Source organism: Bos indicus, chromosome 22 (assembly GCF_029378745.1).
Source record: "Bos indicus isolate NIAB-ARS_2022 breed Sahiwal x Tharparkar chromosome 22, NIAB-ARS_B.indTharparkar_mat_pri_1.0, whole genome shotgun sequence".
NCBI classification, from domain to species: Eukaryota; Metazoa; Chordata; class Mammalia; order Artiodactyla; family Bovidae; genus Bos; species Bos indicus.
Genome location: NC_091781.1, coordinates 54,710,182 through 54,727,486, shown reverse-complemented (window position 1 = coordinate 54,727,486; position 17,305 = coordinate 54,710,182).

Here is a 17,305-nt window from a genome sequence, read left to right as displayed (position 1 = left end):
AGAGTAGGTGCTCATTAAATGCTTGATAAATGAATGAAAGCTTGCCACCTCTCACTCTAGTTTGTACATGTTGTCTTCTCAACAAGGAGCAATATTGGCCAGACTTGTAAGAATCAACTGGGATGTTTATTTAAAATGCAGAATTATAGGCTCCATCACAGGTCTGGGAAGAGGCCCAGAAAACTGTAATTTAACAAATGCCCCATGTTATTTAGGTAGCTGAGAGCTACAGCATCATATATCTCTAAGGGCTGGTCCCCCTCGGCCCAGTTCACTGCTAGCTGAAACCTGTATGGATTATTTTGTAGTCTTCTTGTCTGGGACAAGTGACCCTCATTACTTTCCTCTTTCTCTAGAGGACCTGCTGATTGTCCCCTCTAGTCACCTGCAGGATTTTCTGTGCTTCTCTTGATTTCTCCATGACCTTCAAGCATGAGTCGAGCTGTGGACACACAGGCACTGTTATGCAGGAGTGGGGGAGGAGGAGGGAGCATCTCACTCCCGGGCAGCACTGGGTAATGGAACTCATTTGCTATTGGTCTCAGGGGATGGCCAGAAAAGATTTGGTCCCTGAAGATGGGCAGGAAAATGAACATAGAAAGACAGTGATTATAAAAGCCATCCATCTGCTAAGTGCAGATGAATAGAAGGGATGGTAAGTGCCACGGGGAGTAATGTAGGGAGTGAGGCCAAGAACTGAAGCATTCGGGGATGTCTGCATGGAAGAGGAGTAACCCAAGCTGGGCCTCCGAGAAAGATGGTTGAATCTGGTGAAGAAGTAGTGAAAGGAAAAAAAGAAAAGGAGAGTATACCGGGCAGAAGGGACAGAATGAGAAAGCTGTGGAGTTGAAAATGGGCCAAATCACCCCCAAATTAGTGGCTTGAAATAATAAGTTTGCTCTTTCTCACGGATTCTGTGGGTCAGGTAATCAGGAAAGGTTCAGCTAGATTGTTCTGGTTTAGGCCATCTCTTAGGGTTGCAGGGAAACAACTTCTGGTGAGGTCGAAGGACTGTGGGTCCTACCAGCAGAGAGTGGGTTCAAAGTCCAGCTGGGCTGTCTGCTTGAGTGCAGCTTTGGGCAAATCACTTCATCCACCCATCCTTCATCTGTCCGTCTGTCCATTCAAAAAGTATTTCTTGAGAACTTTCTCTGCCTGCAAGTGAGTTGTATGCTGAGGATTTTATCAGTAGGAAAGGCAGTTCCAGATCCTACCCTCATGGAGCTTAGTCTCTCAGGACGGTTTCTTAGCAACCTGCAGGCTGTGTGTTCGTGATGGAGGAACAAGGCGCTGACACAGTGGTTCTCAACTGGGGACAGCCCTGCCTCCACAGTGTACATTTGGTCATGTCTGCAGATGCCTTTGGTTGTACAGCTTTGCTGTGAGGAGTTGGGGGGATGGTGGTGCTACTGGGGTTTGTGTATGGAGGCCAGGGGTGCTGCTCAGCATTCCGTAATACACAGGCAACTGCCGCAACTAAGAATCGCATGGCCCCAAATGTCAAAAGTCCAGTGTTGAGAAACACTGCCATAGGAGCAGGGCAGGGGTCCTCAACTTGGGAAGGAGGGTGTCAGGGAAGGCATCCCGGAAGGAGTAACTACAGAAACCTCAAGGTTAGGTTGGCCAGGCAGTGAATACATCTATGGAAAGGGAACTTGGGGGTGCTGAAAGAGTGTTCCTGGCCGAGGGAACAGCATTGCAAAGGTCTGGAGGAAAGAGAGAACAGGATCCCCCGAGGAACTGAGCAGAATTCATTGCTTCTGGGATACAGAGAGTTGGAGGGGTTCGGTGGATGGATGAGATGGCACGTGGGGAGCATGTGCTTCAGGAATCGTGAGCAGTCCTGACTTTCAGGGGGTGGGACCCTGGACCCAGTGCTTCATATGCGTCATCTCACAGAACCCTCGTGGCAACCCTCTGGAGCATGTTGTCGCTTTGCCCTTTACGGGTGGTTCACAGAAGTGACAAGTTGAAGGTCACGTTGCTTTTGTTGCCACAGAGTCCGGCATCAAACACGTGTAAGTCCAGGTGCCAAGGAAAGGCTCAGGTTGTGTTTGTTGATTGAGCAAGTGAGTGACAGAATGAGGAAACCAAGCACAGATCTGGGTCCTAAAGCCTCACTGGGCTCAACAGAAATGACTGTCCTGTGGGGCCTGGGAATCAAGGCGTGGTCACAGCTGGTCCCCGAGACCAGCGAGGAAGCGCCCTGGCACCCAGGTGTGACTCAGCTGCGGGGTCCCGAATGTCCTCGCTTCTCCAGTTCCTTCCTCCCCCCTTGATGGAGAACACGTGCCCAAGGCCACCTCCGTCCACTCCCTGTCCTGTCACCTCGTCATGGGAGGATGTGGAATCAGGCTGGCGCACTCTGCTTCTCAAAGGCCACATCGTCATGGCAGGGTCACCCGAGGATGCAGTGACCTACATTGTGCCTTTTCACAGCCTGGCCTTTGGCGTCCTCAGCCACCCAGGAGGAGCTGGTGAAAGCGTAGGTTCTGTCCCCATCCAGACTCTGGGGGTGGGAAGATCTAAGTCTGTAGGTTGTAGGTTTTCACAGTCTCCCTGGATGACTTTTAGGCAGGCTAACGTGTGGGAAATGGCACCGAGAACCGGCAGAACAGCCAGCCTTTTGGCGGGCAGCCTGCCTCTGACAGAGGTCCTAGCGTGTCCCAGCAAGGGCTGCATCCACCGGGACCCGACCATGTGCCGGGCTCCGGGCTGAACCCTTCCGTGATTGCTCGCTCTGGGATCCGCAGACGTGCTGGCCCTGTTCCCCTCCTTTTACAGATGAGGAAGCTGAGGCCTGGCACAGCGAAGTACCTGGCCACCCAAACAGGATCTCTGGCTCGAAAGATCTCATAAAAACATAGACCTCGTTAAACACAGGTTCCGAAACCTGTCTGTGGCCCGAAGCAGGTAATTTGGTTGAGCTCACCTTGCTGGATTGTGAAATAGCCCAGTTTTTCCTCTATTTTTTCCCCCTCAGGTTATTTACCCAACAGGGAGATGGTGTGAATCCCAGCTCCAAGGCAGGAATGAAAGAAGCAGAGGGCAGGTAGGTCAGAAAACCCCAGTGAGGAGCAAAACTGGAATCCTCTCTCGGGGAGCGTGGGGAGCTGATCCTCTGAGACCTCCAGGCAAAGACGTCTTGTACCCAAGAAGCAGAGAGATGACACCAAGCTTGTGTGTAAACACAGGATCTTTGCATAGCTGCAGAGACTGAGCCCCCTGGGTTGGATCCAAGACCTGGAAATGCCTTCCAGAAATCCTCGTCTGGCACCAGGTGGTGTGTTGAGAAGGATGCATTGGGGTGGCACTGAGGGCTTTGGTCTGGGGTCCAGGGAGCTGTTTCTTCCGGTCTGGTCCCTCCGCTTTGTGTGCTTGAGTCAATGTCCGTCCTTCTCTGAGTCTGTGTTTCCCTGTGTGATGTTGGGTTTCAACCGACTGCTCTCTAAGGGTCTTCTTATTCTAGACTGAATTCTTAACCTCAGGACCCAACACAGAACAGGTGCTCAGGAAATCTGCTTGAATGAGCGAATTTGCTTCTCCAACCTCTTCCTTTCCTGGAACCGAGGTTGGCGTGGTGTTCAGCTCCTTCTGCCCGCTCTTTCTCCTCTCACACAGACCCTCAATGGCGGTCCAATGCTTCCTCTAGAGCCTCCTGTTTGACCCTCCAGCCTCCAGGTCACACTGCTTGGCACTAGCTTCTTATTGCCCCTCTCTCTCTTTCTCCCACCACCTGGCCCCCTCTGGCCCGGCCCCTGACGTGCATCTGGAGGGGTTTCCCCGGGACACAGTCACAACCAACACGTCCCTCCTCCCAAACCCCAGCCTTCCCACTGGCGGCTGTCTCCCACGTGCCCCCAAAGCACCTTTCAGTCCAGTGCCTGCCCTTCTCTCAAAGCCTGGCCCTGGCAGTTCCACGGCTCACCTAGGGATGTTGGGAGGAGCCAGGGTGGGATGAGGCCACTCACCGTGGGCCCGTGTGAAGCTCCAGTAGCTCCTCCCCGGACCGTGGTGCATCCACAGCTCTGCCCATGATACAGGCGCATTGCAGTGTTATAACTGATGACCCACGGGTGACGGGGCAGGTACAGGGAGCGCCACTGTGGACCCTTTTGAGAAGGGCAGTGGGGCGCTCAGCCCTGTTTGCCGTGGTTGTTCCACTGACCAGCTGTGTGGCTGCGGGAGTCCCCCAGCCTCTCTGAACCTCAGTGTCCTCATCTTTGAGGGGCTGGTGACACTCACCCTCTCGGGGGTGCTGCGAGGATCACCCATGACAACAGGTCTGAAGCATGAGGGTGCTTTGCCTGCGCTTGGTGCTACTGTAGGGTGTTACCATGGAGGACCGGCCCCCGCCCAGGGCCTGCAGCCTCTGAATCCTTCCACTTTCAGCTGCTCCCAGTAATGGCCTGCGTGGTTAGGCTGGCTGCGTTTCCGATTTTGGCTCCAAGACACACATCGACCTGGGCTGTGCTTTGTGAGGATGGATGAGTGGATACCCAGCCACTCTCCAAACTGGATCTCGGCATTTAAATGATTAATGTATTCAGGCTGCAAATAGTACCTTATGTCCCAGGGCCTCTGGGGTGCTTGAGAAAAGATCCGGCCCCTTGAGCACTTTGAAACAGGAGGCTAAAGGCAGGGATGTGGTTCTCTTTGCTAACTTTAGGGCTGGGCACTCCCTCGTGTAAATAAGAGGCTGCAGGGTTGAGGGCAGGGCCCGCCTTCTCTTCCATCCAGGTTTGAGGTTCGGGTTCCTTCTTGGTAAACTAGAAAGAAGCCTGGGTTACGAATCACTGCGTGGACTTGGGTCTTGACGGTCTTGCCAGCTGGTTGTATGACTGCTCCATGGTGCATCTTCCCACTTGCAAGATGGAGACTTCAGTCTTGCTATGGAAAAGCTCTTTGGGAACTAGGAAGTGAGCAGAGGGCAGGCACTTCTGGGTTTGGTGGTGGACTCTGTGCAGTGAATAAAAATTGCATGGGGCCGTCTATATGTTCTTAGCTCACAGAGGGGGCACAATGGGGTGTCAGTTAGCTCCCAGCTTATCCTTGTCCCTGAGCTCAGGGCAGAGTCGCTGGGTCTCAAAGATGCTCCCTGACCTCTCTCCATCCTTGGTACCCATGACAGGCTCATGGATGTGATCACTGGAGAGATGAGGGTACCCTCTGCAGTGGTGAAGACTGTATCATCACCTAACCCCACGTGGAAAAATGGGCTGCATAGAAACCTATGCAAATAAACCTCATCTCGCCTGGAGGCGACCCCTTGCTCTGTGATCCCGGGGGCAGGGACAATGGCGTGGAATTACACTTGACTCATTTCTGTTTAGATGCCCACCCTAGCTCCACCCACAGGAACATCCATCAGAGCGAGCAGTGCCTGGAAGGTCTGTATGAGCACAGAGCCGACAGGTGCAGACAGATGGACGCTCATGTGCCGTCTGCAGTTGCCACCTCAAAGTTTTGGAACAACCAGGCCCCTGCATGTGGGGTCTTTCCCCTGTGTCTCTCCCTCTCATCTGGCTCCCTGGTTTGCTAACTCTACTGGACCCAAGAGTAACCCACGCAGAGTTCCGCTCTCCAAACCATTGCAACGGTTAGGATTTTCCAGGGAAAGCTTGAGTCTGGCTCCAGTGCCCGTCCTAGGCTCCATCTCCCCAACCCCCATGTCATGTGCGATTCTGCTGTTGTACACACCCCTCAATTGCTGCTGTAACCGTGATACCTGGCACAGTGCTTGGCATGTATTATGTATGATGCGTGCGTGCACGCTCAGTCGTGCCTAACTCTTTACGACCCTGTGAACTGTAGCCCGCCAGACTCCTCTGTCCATGGGATTTCCCAGGCAAGAGTACTGGAGTGGGTTGCCATTTCCTTCTCCAGGGGATCTTCCCAACCCAGGGATCGAACCTGGGTTTCCTGCATTGTCAGGCAGATTCTTTACCACGGAGCCACCTGGGAAATCATTATATACAATAACTGCCCAATAAATGTTGCTTGGTTTACCTGGTATGTTAATTAATGGAGCAAACAAACCTCTGAAATCTCAGTGGCTTTGGATTAAATAGGTACATTTCTTGCTCATGGAAAGTCTTTTCTCCATCTGGTGACTCCAGGACCTCTGGGTTTGGTCATCTCCACTGTGGCCCTGCAAATGTCTGTGGCACAGAAGGAAGAGAAGAGGGAGGGGCATTTTCTTGTCTCTGTTTCAGCCCCGAAACACACACATCCCCATAGCTTGGGATCCATCCGCCAGGGCTGGTCATGGCAGCCCCAAGTTGATGGCAAGGTGGGCTGGCAAAGGAGGGGAGCCCCTGGACTCTTCAGAGCCTCTCACTGCTGCTCCGCAGCCAAGCCTTGACCAGTGGGTGGCCCTCTCTGATCCCGCTCGGGCTCACCGAGCAGCCTGGCATGCATGCCTGGAACCATCTGAGGCTTTGCAGCCTCCTCCGTCATGCTCTTCTCCAGCACCACAGGGAGGGAGGGGTGACGAACTCCACTCAGCCACTGGGGAGGCTGGGGCTCAGTGTGGCCAACCTCTTTTCCAAGGTCCAAGGTCAAATGGCTACCAAGGGGCAAAGCCATGACTCAAACTTGGGTTTGTTTCTTAACTCCAGCTGTAGTGCTTCTTCCACCATGGTCCAGATGTCCTGCGGGCACAGTGGTCCAGGGGCTTCAAGACAGAGAAGGGACGAAACCTGAGACTCTTTGGGAACATGAGGAGAGATGGGGAAAGGCTGGGAGGCAGCCAGGCAGTGGCCAGAGGAGTGCATGTACCACCCACTTTGTGTGATGTTGTCCGGGAAGGAAGCCCAGGACTGAGGAAAACAGCTACATTTACGATGAGAGGTGAAGAATGGAGGCGCCTTTTAAATGTGACTCAGTTTATGGGACACTCAAGAGAGTCACTTAGATTTCGCCTTGTCCTTGAGGAATGAGGACTGTCTCTCCATGCTCTCTGATTATTTTTGAAATGAACATTTCCTCCACCCCACATAGAACTTGTTATTCAGAGTTCTCCTTTTTCGCCCGTCAACTTCTTTTTTGGTCTAGTTGAATGCCAGAGGAGATAAAAAATATATACAGTAGGAAGCAAAACAAAAAAGAGAGAGAGAATCAGCTTCACTTTTCAACAAACTACTTTTAACAAGTGGGTTCAGACTTGTTAACAGGTCTTGGTCTGCTCTTAGCAAATCTTTAAGAGGTTCTGTTCTGAAAGCAGTAGGCAGTTTGAAGAAGTGGAGCCATGGAGTTGGTGAAGGTGATCCTTTTTTTACCAGGCAGAGCTCTGTCTGTGTGCACTCCTTGTCATACCCCCTCTTCCGGTGCTTGCCTTGGCGGATGACTGCCCAGCCAGGGCCTGTCTGGAAGCCCAGGAGCCGGCTCTGCCAGGCACCTCTGCTGGGTGACTCCAGGATGACCACTTGGTCGCCGGCCAGCTCTGACCATGAGAGCATGCGCCTTCTCCACATCTGCCTCCTGGCTCTAGACTCACACACCCTCGTTCTGCCCCATTCGTCTTTACCGGGACAATCTACAGGGGCACCTGTTTCATCAAATTTCTCACGTCATGTAGAAGAAGTAGGTCACTGATTCCACAGAACCCAGAGTCTTGAACGTCAAGACTCTTCAGGTTGTGTTACGTCAGGTCGTGGGTGGCAGCCATCGCCAGGGGGGTGTGGACACCCACAGGACAGACTTCAGTCCTGAGGCCACACGTGTGGCCGCGGCGTTCAGGAGCGTTGGAGGCACAGGGGTGTGGGGTGGCAGAAGCCCTCCCAGAAACCCGCATCGCTGTCACTGTGATCCTGTCACTGAGGCTTAGACCCGCCCACCGCTCCTGACACCCTCAGGGTGGAATCCTGCCATCCTCACAGGGCTTCCAAGGCCTCATCTCCCCTCCGACAAGCTCCCACTCCATCCAAACGCTGAGCTGCTCGAGTTGCCTCCACGCACTAGGCTGCCTCCCACCTCACTGCCTTTGCTCCTGCTGTTCCTGCTGCCAGGCCCGCCCTTCCACCCACTCATTCCTATGCGCACGCCCTGCGTGACTCCTACTTGTCACCTGAGATTGAACTCTTCCAGCTCTCTCCTCCTTCCAGAGGCCTCTCTGGCCATGCTTTGTCAGTCCTGTCTGGTTTCAATCTCACACAGCCCTGTGAGTGCTGGACCAGAAGGAAAGGGTTTCCTTCCAACCAGCACGGGGCCTGGTACCCCAGGAGTTCTGCAGACTGATGATCGATGCAGTGAAGATCAGACTTTCCCCACGGTAGCTCACATCTCAGATCCCATCCTGCATGCATGCATGCTAAGTCGCTTCGGTCGTGTCCATCTTGTTCCTTGAACTGCAAGGAGATCAAACTAGTAAATCCTAAAGGAAATCAGCCCTGAATATTCATCGGAAGGACTGATACTGATGCTGGAGCTCCAGTACTTTGGCCACCTGATGCGAAGAGCCCACTCACTGGAAAAGACCTTGATACTGGGAAAGATTGAGGGCAGGAGGAGAAGGGGATAACAGAGGATGAGATGGTTGGATGGCACCACTGAATCAATGGGCATGAGTTTGAGCAAACTTTAGGAGATAGTGAAGTACAGGGGAACCTGGCATGCTGCAGTCCATGGGGTCACAGTCAGACACAACTGAACGACTGAACAACACCAGTGTTTGTACTCCAGCCTAATGGCTGGTTCTTGTCCAACACACAGGACCGACCAGATGGCTGAGGCCCACGGAGGCCCAGTTGTCTAGCTCAGGGGCAGAGATGGGTCCTACACCTGAAGCCCCTGTTTCCTGGGGGCCAGGAGAGTCTTGGCTCAGAACACAGACGGGGCCATCTTGCCACTTAAAGGCTGTGATCTGGCAAGAATCTCCAGCTCTCCATGTCTCAGTTTCCTCATCTGTGAAATGGGATCTCATGAGGATTAAATGAATTGATAAAAGCCAACCACTTAAATCACTTAAAACCTGTTTTAAATGGCACAATATAAGAGCTACATAATTGCCATTTATCATTGTCATTGTTTTTATTATTGTCTCTCCTACTATGACATGTCATTTCTAGGCAGAATATCCTCATTCCTCCCCAACTGCACTCTCTGTGACATTTTTTTATTATGGGTTGGGGTCTGACAGGTCATGGAGTTTCGGAAACTCCATGTAGTAGAGATTATAGCTCTACTATGTATCAGGGGATTGCCTAGTGGCTTAGACAGTAAAGAGTCTGCCTGCAATGCAGGAGACCCAAGTTGGATCCCTAGGTTGGGAAGATACCCTGGAGAAGGAAATGGCAACTCACTCCAGTATTCTTGCCTGGGAAGTCCTGTGGATAGAGGATCCTGGTGGGCTACAGTCCATGGGGTTGCAAGGAGTCTGAGTGACTAACTCATTACTATGTTTCAAGCCTTTTGTGTTTACTTCTAACCACCGTCCCTCAATATATGTCTTATTACCACCATTTTTCAGATTAGAAAACTGAGGCCCAGGCTCCCACGCTGGCCAGAGGCAGAGCACGAATCGAACCAGGGCCAGAGCTCTCTTCACCTCCACTTCCACTGGCCGCTGCGATGCTCACACTGGTCTGTCCTCCTTGGGCCTTCTTTCTGATGGGCGTGCAGGTCTCACTTTGATGGCATGCCCACCCTCTTCAGCAAGCAGCAACGGCTTTGGTGAGGTGCGTGGATTTGATTTTCCGGATTGTCACTGCTCTCGGTCTTGTGAGGCTGGGAAGGCCGGGACCCTGTCCCCCGAGTGGTCAGCACAAGTAGTGGTCACCATGGTAGCTGCGGCACTCCCCCCCAGGTCTCTGGAAAGTCCTCTTGGGGAAGCTGGCCCTTTGCCTTCTCCGCTCATCACCAGGCATTTTTTGAGACCCACTGTGTGCCAGGCCCTGAGATAAGTGGAGTAGCAGGTGCAGAGATCCTGCGGTGGGAGGGGGTTGGTGTCTTGAGGAACGGAATGGAGGCCAGCATGAGTGGAAGCTGGGGCAGCGGGAGATGAGCGTGGAGGGGTGGGTGGTGGCCAGAGCTTGGTGGCCCCCAGTGCCCTGTGGGGCATTTGAGGTTGTGTTCTAAAGGCGGACGCCCTCGGTTGTTCTGAGGCTATGAGACCCAGTGTGAGCTTCTTGGTTGGTCCCACCCTCACCTGGTCCACCCACCAGGGCCCCTTCCTTCTTCTCCTCCCCACTCAAGCTAGAACTGCAGAGTCATCTTCAACTCTGCCTTCAGCCTCACCATCTGTTCACATCCCCTTCTAGAAGTTTCTCAAGCCCATCCCCTCTTATCCAGCCCTGGGCCCCTGCTTTGGGTTAAGGTCAGGGTCAGTTTCCCTCCCCTCTGGATGACCTTGCTGTAGCCCTTCCCCTCCAACTATTTCCAACCTCTTGGCTTCCCTGGAATCCATCCTTTACAGACCCCCTCAAACTAAACTCAGGCTGTGTTTTTCCCCATCTGCGGAACCTTCCATGGCTTCCCAGTCTACTCTGTGCTGTCCAGTGAGGCAGCCCCTAGACACAGGTGGCCATTTAGATGTGGGTTAAAGTGTAATGTGAGATACAACATAAAATGCACTTCCTTGGTCCTGTGAGCCACATCTCACGTGCTCAGGAGCCACACATGGCCACCATATTGGGACGTGTGGGTATAGAATGTTTCCTCACTGCCAAAAGCTCTGTCTGGACAGTGCTGGACTTTATGAGCTAAAATCCAAACTGGTTAGCCTGGTACTTAAGGCCTTAAGCAATCTCACCTCGGCTGGCCTGTCCCGGGCCGTTTCCCACCAGCCCTTCCCATGCACACAGCAGCAGCCACATCACACGACTGCAGTGTCCGTCACACGTGTGTTAGTGTCTCGTGTGCCCTTCTAGGGTTATACAGGCACATGCAGATATGCGTGTTGTGGGTGCAGATGCCTGCCTGCGTGTCTGTTTTCTTATTTCTCCTCTTATACAAAATGTAGAGTATTAAGGTCCCTTTTGGAACTTTGATGAAAATGTTATAAAGTTTAGATTATGGCGATGGTCGTATAACCCTTAAATATACTAAAAGCCGTTGAATCATCACCTTAAACAGATGAACCTTATGATAGGCAAATGGTATCTCAACAAATCCATTTTTTTTAGGACGCTGCAGTCACTGATACAGACTGTTTTGTAACTTGCTCTTCCCATTTCACAGTATAGCCTGGAGCTCTCTTCCCATCACTATTTGCAGAGCTTCCTCATTCTTGATGTAGCCACAGAGGATTGCGCTGTGTAAATGTTTCATGGTTGTTTACCATGGCTGCAGCTGACAGACACTTGGGATCATTCCAGTCCTCTGCTTCTCTGGACAATGCTATAGAAATAACATGTTCCCTGTGTGGGCTGGTAACTGTAGGGCAGATTCCTACAAGTGGATTGCTGGGTCAGAGGGTAGCTCTATTTGTCATTTTGACAGATATTGCAAGCCTCCGTCCAGAGAGTTGTACTGATTTTCACTCCCACTCCCAGTGCATGAGAGTACTTGCTTCCCCAAGCTTCGCCTACAGTTGGCGTCAGGCTTTATCAATGCAGTTTTAAATGGAATTTCTCTGATGAGTGTGGTTGAGCAGCTTTTCATATATTTAAGAGCCCTTTAGGTTTATGGGGGATGGCACTGCCGATTCATGTCCTTTGCCCATTTCCTATTACATTGCTGGTCTTTTCCATCTTGATTTCTAGAAGTACTTTATATATTGTGGCAATTAACCCTTGGTCTATGACATAAGATACACTTTTTTCCTCCCCTATTTGTCATATGCCGCTTGTAATTTTATGTTTTTTCCTCACTTAGACGTGTGAAAGATTTTTTTTAAATCTTGTTAAAGGTTTTTTATCTTGTTAAATTCGACAGTCTTATCTTTTCTGACTTTTGAATTTTGGGTGATGGAAAGACCTTACCCATTTCTAAATGTTAAAGGAGTTTGCCCAAGCTTGATATTGATAGTTTATGGGTTCATGTTTGGTTATTAAGTCAGGATTTCGACTTCCTGATCCATTTTGTGTATGGTATAGGGTATGGATCTAATCATATATTTTCCTAAATGATTGCCCATTCATCCCAATACCATTTATCAAGTCCATTTGAGCCCCAGTGATTTGAGATGTTTCCTTTTTACCAACTTCCTGTATGGATTTGAGCCTGTTTCTGGACTCTCTTCTGTTCCATTGGTATGCCTGCCTATCGGCCATATTTGCCAGTATCACACTGGTTTAATGACTGAGGTTTCATGGTATGAATCCAACTTAAACCCGCCTCCTCAAGATGCTTTTCAAGATCCTTAAACAAATGGGACTTCCTTTCCCCTCTGCTCTTAATGCCCCATATGCCTCTGACAGACTGCAAGCTCAGTAAAAACAGGGTCTTGCCCTGTATAACTGCTCACCCAGGGTGCTTGGGGTGGGGCCTGGCATGGGGCAGGCCGCTGATACCTGCATTCGTCCGTCTCATCACAGAGGTTGCCTGTGAGCATACAGGGCTGTAGTTTCCTGGACGTCACCTTTTCCCTTGTTTGAAAATTGAGACACAATTCCCCTGCCTCCAGCCTTCTAGCATTTCTCCCAGACTCCTCCCAGATGTCTTGGGCCTTGGACCGGTGATTCTGCAGTGAATTTGGGTGTCTTTTCAGGGCTGGGTGCTCCTCTTTGGACCCCAGACACTCAAGAGCCCCAAGAGACTGGCCTCTCCTTTCCCCTTTTAGACTTCAGCCCATGGACTCAGCCCTCCTGTATCTGGGGGGTGTTCCCTCCCTTTGTGCAGAACGTGGGATGGGAGGCCTGTTATTCTTTCTTCTGTCAACGTGACAAGGAGGGCACTTTGCCCTGCCTTTGGAGTCCACCCTGAACTGAAGACTGTGCAATGGAAAAAAGCCTTTTCTGTTGAGCCTAGAGATCCTTCTGTAAGTCTGGGCTGGTTTATGACCATCAGCTCTTCTTAACCATCAGGCTGCTGTAAGAGCTGTGCAGCATTTGGCAAACATTTTGGAGCCTGATCCCCATTCAGCCCCTGAGCCCAGTGCCAGGGGACGGCAATGGCTCCCAGCTGCCCTGGGAGAGCTGAGTTTCCAGGCGGGAGCCTGCGTGGACAGGGAGGACACCAACAGCACAGCACTCCGTATGGCGCGCTGTGCCCCAGGGCCTTTCTGGTCCACACGTCCCTTTCCTGATGCAGAGGTTAGCACCGTGCAGCGTTTCCTCCAGTGGGCTTCCCTGGAAGCTGTCTGGCGCACCTCACCCCCACATTTCACCCTTGACAACACTGAGCCCCAAGGAAGTGATGGCACCCCAGGTCCCTGGGAAGTCAGACTCTGGGCTGAGAACTGGAGCCTGAGCCTATTTCTCTGATCTTCCACCAGCCTCCGAGTCTTCTCTCTCACCCAGCGTCCCAGCCAAACCATTTACGGGAGGCACCATAAACCTCCCAAACATGCCTTAATTCCCTGTATTTCCCCCGCACACAGGATTCAAGCCAGTGTCATCTCTCACTTGATGTTTCAGTGCCTCTGCACTGCTCCCCGCTCTGATCCTCGGGGAAACCAATGAGATCCTATAAAAATGCCGTATTTGATCAGGGCAACTTCTTGCTTAAGAACTCTCAAAGGCTTCCTATTGTTTTTCAAAAAATTCCTTAAACTTTTTATTTTGAAATAATTGTAGATTTGCATGCAATTGCAATAAATAGGAGACATCCTGTGTAGCTTTTGAAACCCAGTTTACCCCCACGGCACTATCTTGAATCACTGTTCCTTGATGCTTTTAACATGAAGATGGAGATCATTATTCTAGTTTAGCTCTGGAGTCAGAGAGATGTGGATTCAGGTTCTGGCCTTGACAAGCTATTTTGCCTCTCTGAGACTCAGGGTTTTGGGAGTATAAGATTTCTAATAAAGATACTCAGCTCAAAGAGTTGCTTGAGGTTTAATGAGATAATATATACAAAGAGCTTAAAACAGAGGCTGACATATCGATTGGCACTTGATAAATGGTAGAATGGCCTGGAGCGGTCTGTCCTCTACTTCCCTCTTCCTGTCCACGATCCCTCTTGCTCTGTCTGCTCAGACTTACCTTCTTTCTGATTCCTCCTCTTGTCCTTTTCCTACCCCACCCAGGACCTCTGCATATGCTGTTCACATTCCTGCTCTCACTCTGCTGGGTGTGTTGTATTCTCCCGTACAGGTACTGATTTTAGCATGTAAACATCTAACAATATTTACTATTATTTGTTATTATTCTCTTCCACTAGACCATGAGTCCACGAAAGTCACCATAATGTTTGCTTTGCTCACCACGGGATCCTCAGCACCCCACAGAGGGTCAGGCCTTGAGGAGGGACCAGTACATACATCTCTCATCTGAGTCAATGAGCGAATGGCATGGGTGGGAGGGAAGAGGAGGTGATGGTGGCGACGGTGGCAGAGATTTTATTGTTGTTGTTTTAGTTGCTAAGTCGTGTCCAATTCTTTTGCAACCCTGTGGACTGTAGCCCACCAAGTTCCTCTGTCCATGGGATTTCCCAGCCAAGAATACTGGAGTGTGTTGGCATTTCCTTCTCCAGGAGATCTTCCCAATGCAGGGGTCGAACCCGGGTCTCCTGCATTGGCAAGTGGATTCTTTACCACTGAGCCACCAGGGAAGCCTGGAGATTTTATTAGCAAACATTTATTGAATGATTATTGTACATCTTGCAATATGCTCAATACGGTGTGAATTCTCTCATTTAATTTACTCACATTTAAAATAACGCCCATCATTCTCTATCCAGCTTTAGTTTTTTCCTTGGTTATTTATCACTGCCTGATATTACATATTTATTTAGTATCTGATTTCCTCAATAAGGTAAACATCACAAGCTCAGAAATTTAGTTCTGTTCTCTGCTGTGTCCCTAGAGCTCGAACAGTGCCTGGTACTTAGTAAGCGTTCAGTGAATATTTGTGAAATGAATGAATGCTCACGTGAAATGTATGAGGCAGTCACAATTATCACCCCATCCTCATTTTAAGCATGAGGAGATGGATGCTTGGAGAAGTTAAATACCTGGTCCAGGTGAAGGCCAGATCTGGTCCTCTGACTGCAAAGCCCCTGTGATGTTACAGCCCATCAAGTAACACTGTAATGCTTTCCAACTTTGGGTTCGCCCCAACGGATCCTGAGACCAAGACTCAAGCTTGAGTAGCTCACTTGGGAGGTGACTCCAGGAAGCCAGGTGGGGCTAGGGAGGGGAGACAGGGAAGGGCTGAGAAGGAGGCCAGCAAAGCGTCCTCATCAAACCATTCACCCCGGGGACCAGCAGAGCTGGCCTGGGAGCTGGTGGAGACCCACGGGCTCAGAGTTGTCCTGCCCGCCGTGTGTGGGGGCCTCAGAGCTCACCGCCCAGCTCTCGTCAGCAGCTAGTGAAGGCTGCTCCTGGGCGGGGTGGGGTGGGGGATGGCCCTCCAGCCTGTCTGCCTTGCCCCGCGTGTAAGCTGGCGCTCCCACGGTCAGGCAGACATTCTCAGCAAGGACTTTGCATTTGCCGGGGGGACGCAGTGGGGCACTACCAGCACCTTTTTCAGATGCCACTCAGACTCTCACCCTCAAAAGGTTGCTGTGTTTTCTCCCAAGCTGACATTTAAAGACCACATATTTATAGGAGAGAAGGCCTTCCTCCTCCCTCCCCCGGGCTTGGCAGCTCTCCTCACCCACACCCTCTTGCTCTCATTTCCTGGGGCCTTGCTAGCCTTCCAGGTCTGGTGTGGATCCCTGTCCTAGGTCCAGGCTGGAGGAAACCCCAGAGATTACTTGCTGCACCTTCTGACTCTGTGAGGGCATTCCTCTGTAGGAGGGTCATCCCTGGCAGGACTGCAGTCAGATTCCTGGGGGCCCTATCCTGCCCTCCCAAATCCTGTTGACGAATCTGGTCTCTCTGCTCAGTCACCATCCATAGCTGTGGCCTGAGAGCCCTCCTCTCACTCCCCAGCTTGTGCTGCAGTTCCTGCCCTGACCGGGGTTTCCTGCCTCCAACTGCATTAACTTTCCCAGCAGCCACGCTGGCATTTATTTAGCCTATAGTCAAGACCCTGATGCTGGGAAAGATTGAAGACAGGAGGAGAAGGGCACGACAGAGGGTGAGATGGTTGGATGGCATCACCGACTCAAGGGACATGAGTTTGAGCAAGCTCCGGGAGATGGTGAAGGACAGGGGAGCCTCGTGTGCTACAGTGCATGGGGTCGCAAAGAGTCGGTTACGACTGAGTGACTTAACAACAATAACATGGGGGGGTAGACTTGTCCCTCCTGGCCAGGCTGGTCCACGGTCAGCCCAAGAGTCATTCTCTTTCACAGAGAGATGGAGTTGAACACGTTTCCCTTATTTCTACCTTCCTTGTTCTGTCTCACTCTGTGGCTCCCTTCTCTTACTGTGGAACCAGCTCCCATTGTCTGATTTTGCTTTGCTGAGCATTTGGGTTTGGGTCTGTCTCGTTTCCTTGATCCCCTCCCATCCCACCAGCCCCTCTTGAGGAAAAGGATTCGTACACATTCATCTCTGAATCCTGCACATCGTGCAAGGACCCGGCACACATACCAGATAAACAGAGGGATGAGTGTCAGGTGGAGCCAGTGACTGCTCAGTCATCATCCCTCCTGCCTCGCTGCCCATTCTCACTTGACACACCCATGCTCCACCCACCTCAGACCTCTAACCCCCACATTCTCATGCCCCGTCTCTCTCTCGTCTCTCTCTCTCTGACATGAGCCCTTGACATGCTGCTCCCTTGTCCCCTTAGAAAAATCCTTCTGCGGATGGAGAAGAGGCCCATGATCTGGCTCTTCCTTCTTCGAGATCAGTGCCTTCACGTCCTCAACTGCAAAATGGGAATAAGAAAAGGTTCTGAGGTCTGGTTCCCCAGAAGCAGAGCCTGGGATAGGCATGCTCGTGCATGGAATTTACTAAGTGCTCCCGGAATAACCTGCCTGGGAAGGATGAGGGCAGGGCAGGGAAGGGAAAGGCGCTTGGCAGACGTGGGTTCAGGGTTCAGGACAAGTGCACCCTCAGCCTCAGCCCTTGGGGAGTCCTGGGGGGTGACTTGCACCATATAGCCTGTTGCTACCTAGTGGTTCCCACTGGCCAAGGACCATATCCTCCAGAGAAGGGCGCAGGTGTGAGAAGCCAGCCCCCAGAGAGCCAGGGGCTGGGCACACCTGCCAGGTGGAGGGCAGGGTGGCACGCCGGCAGCACCTGCTAACAAATACTGCCTGCTAGACTCGTTGGGAGGATGAAATCAAGCTATTCAAAATTCTAAGAACA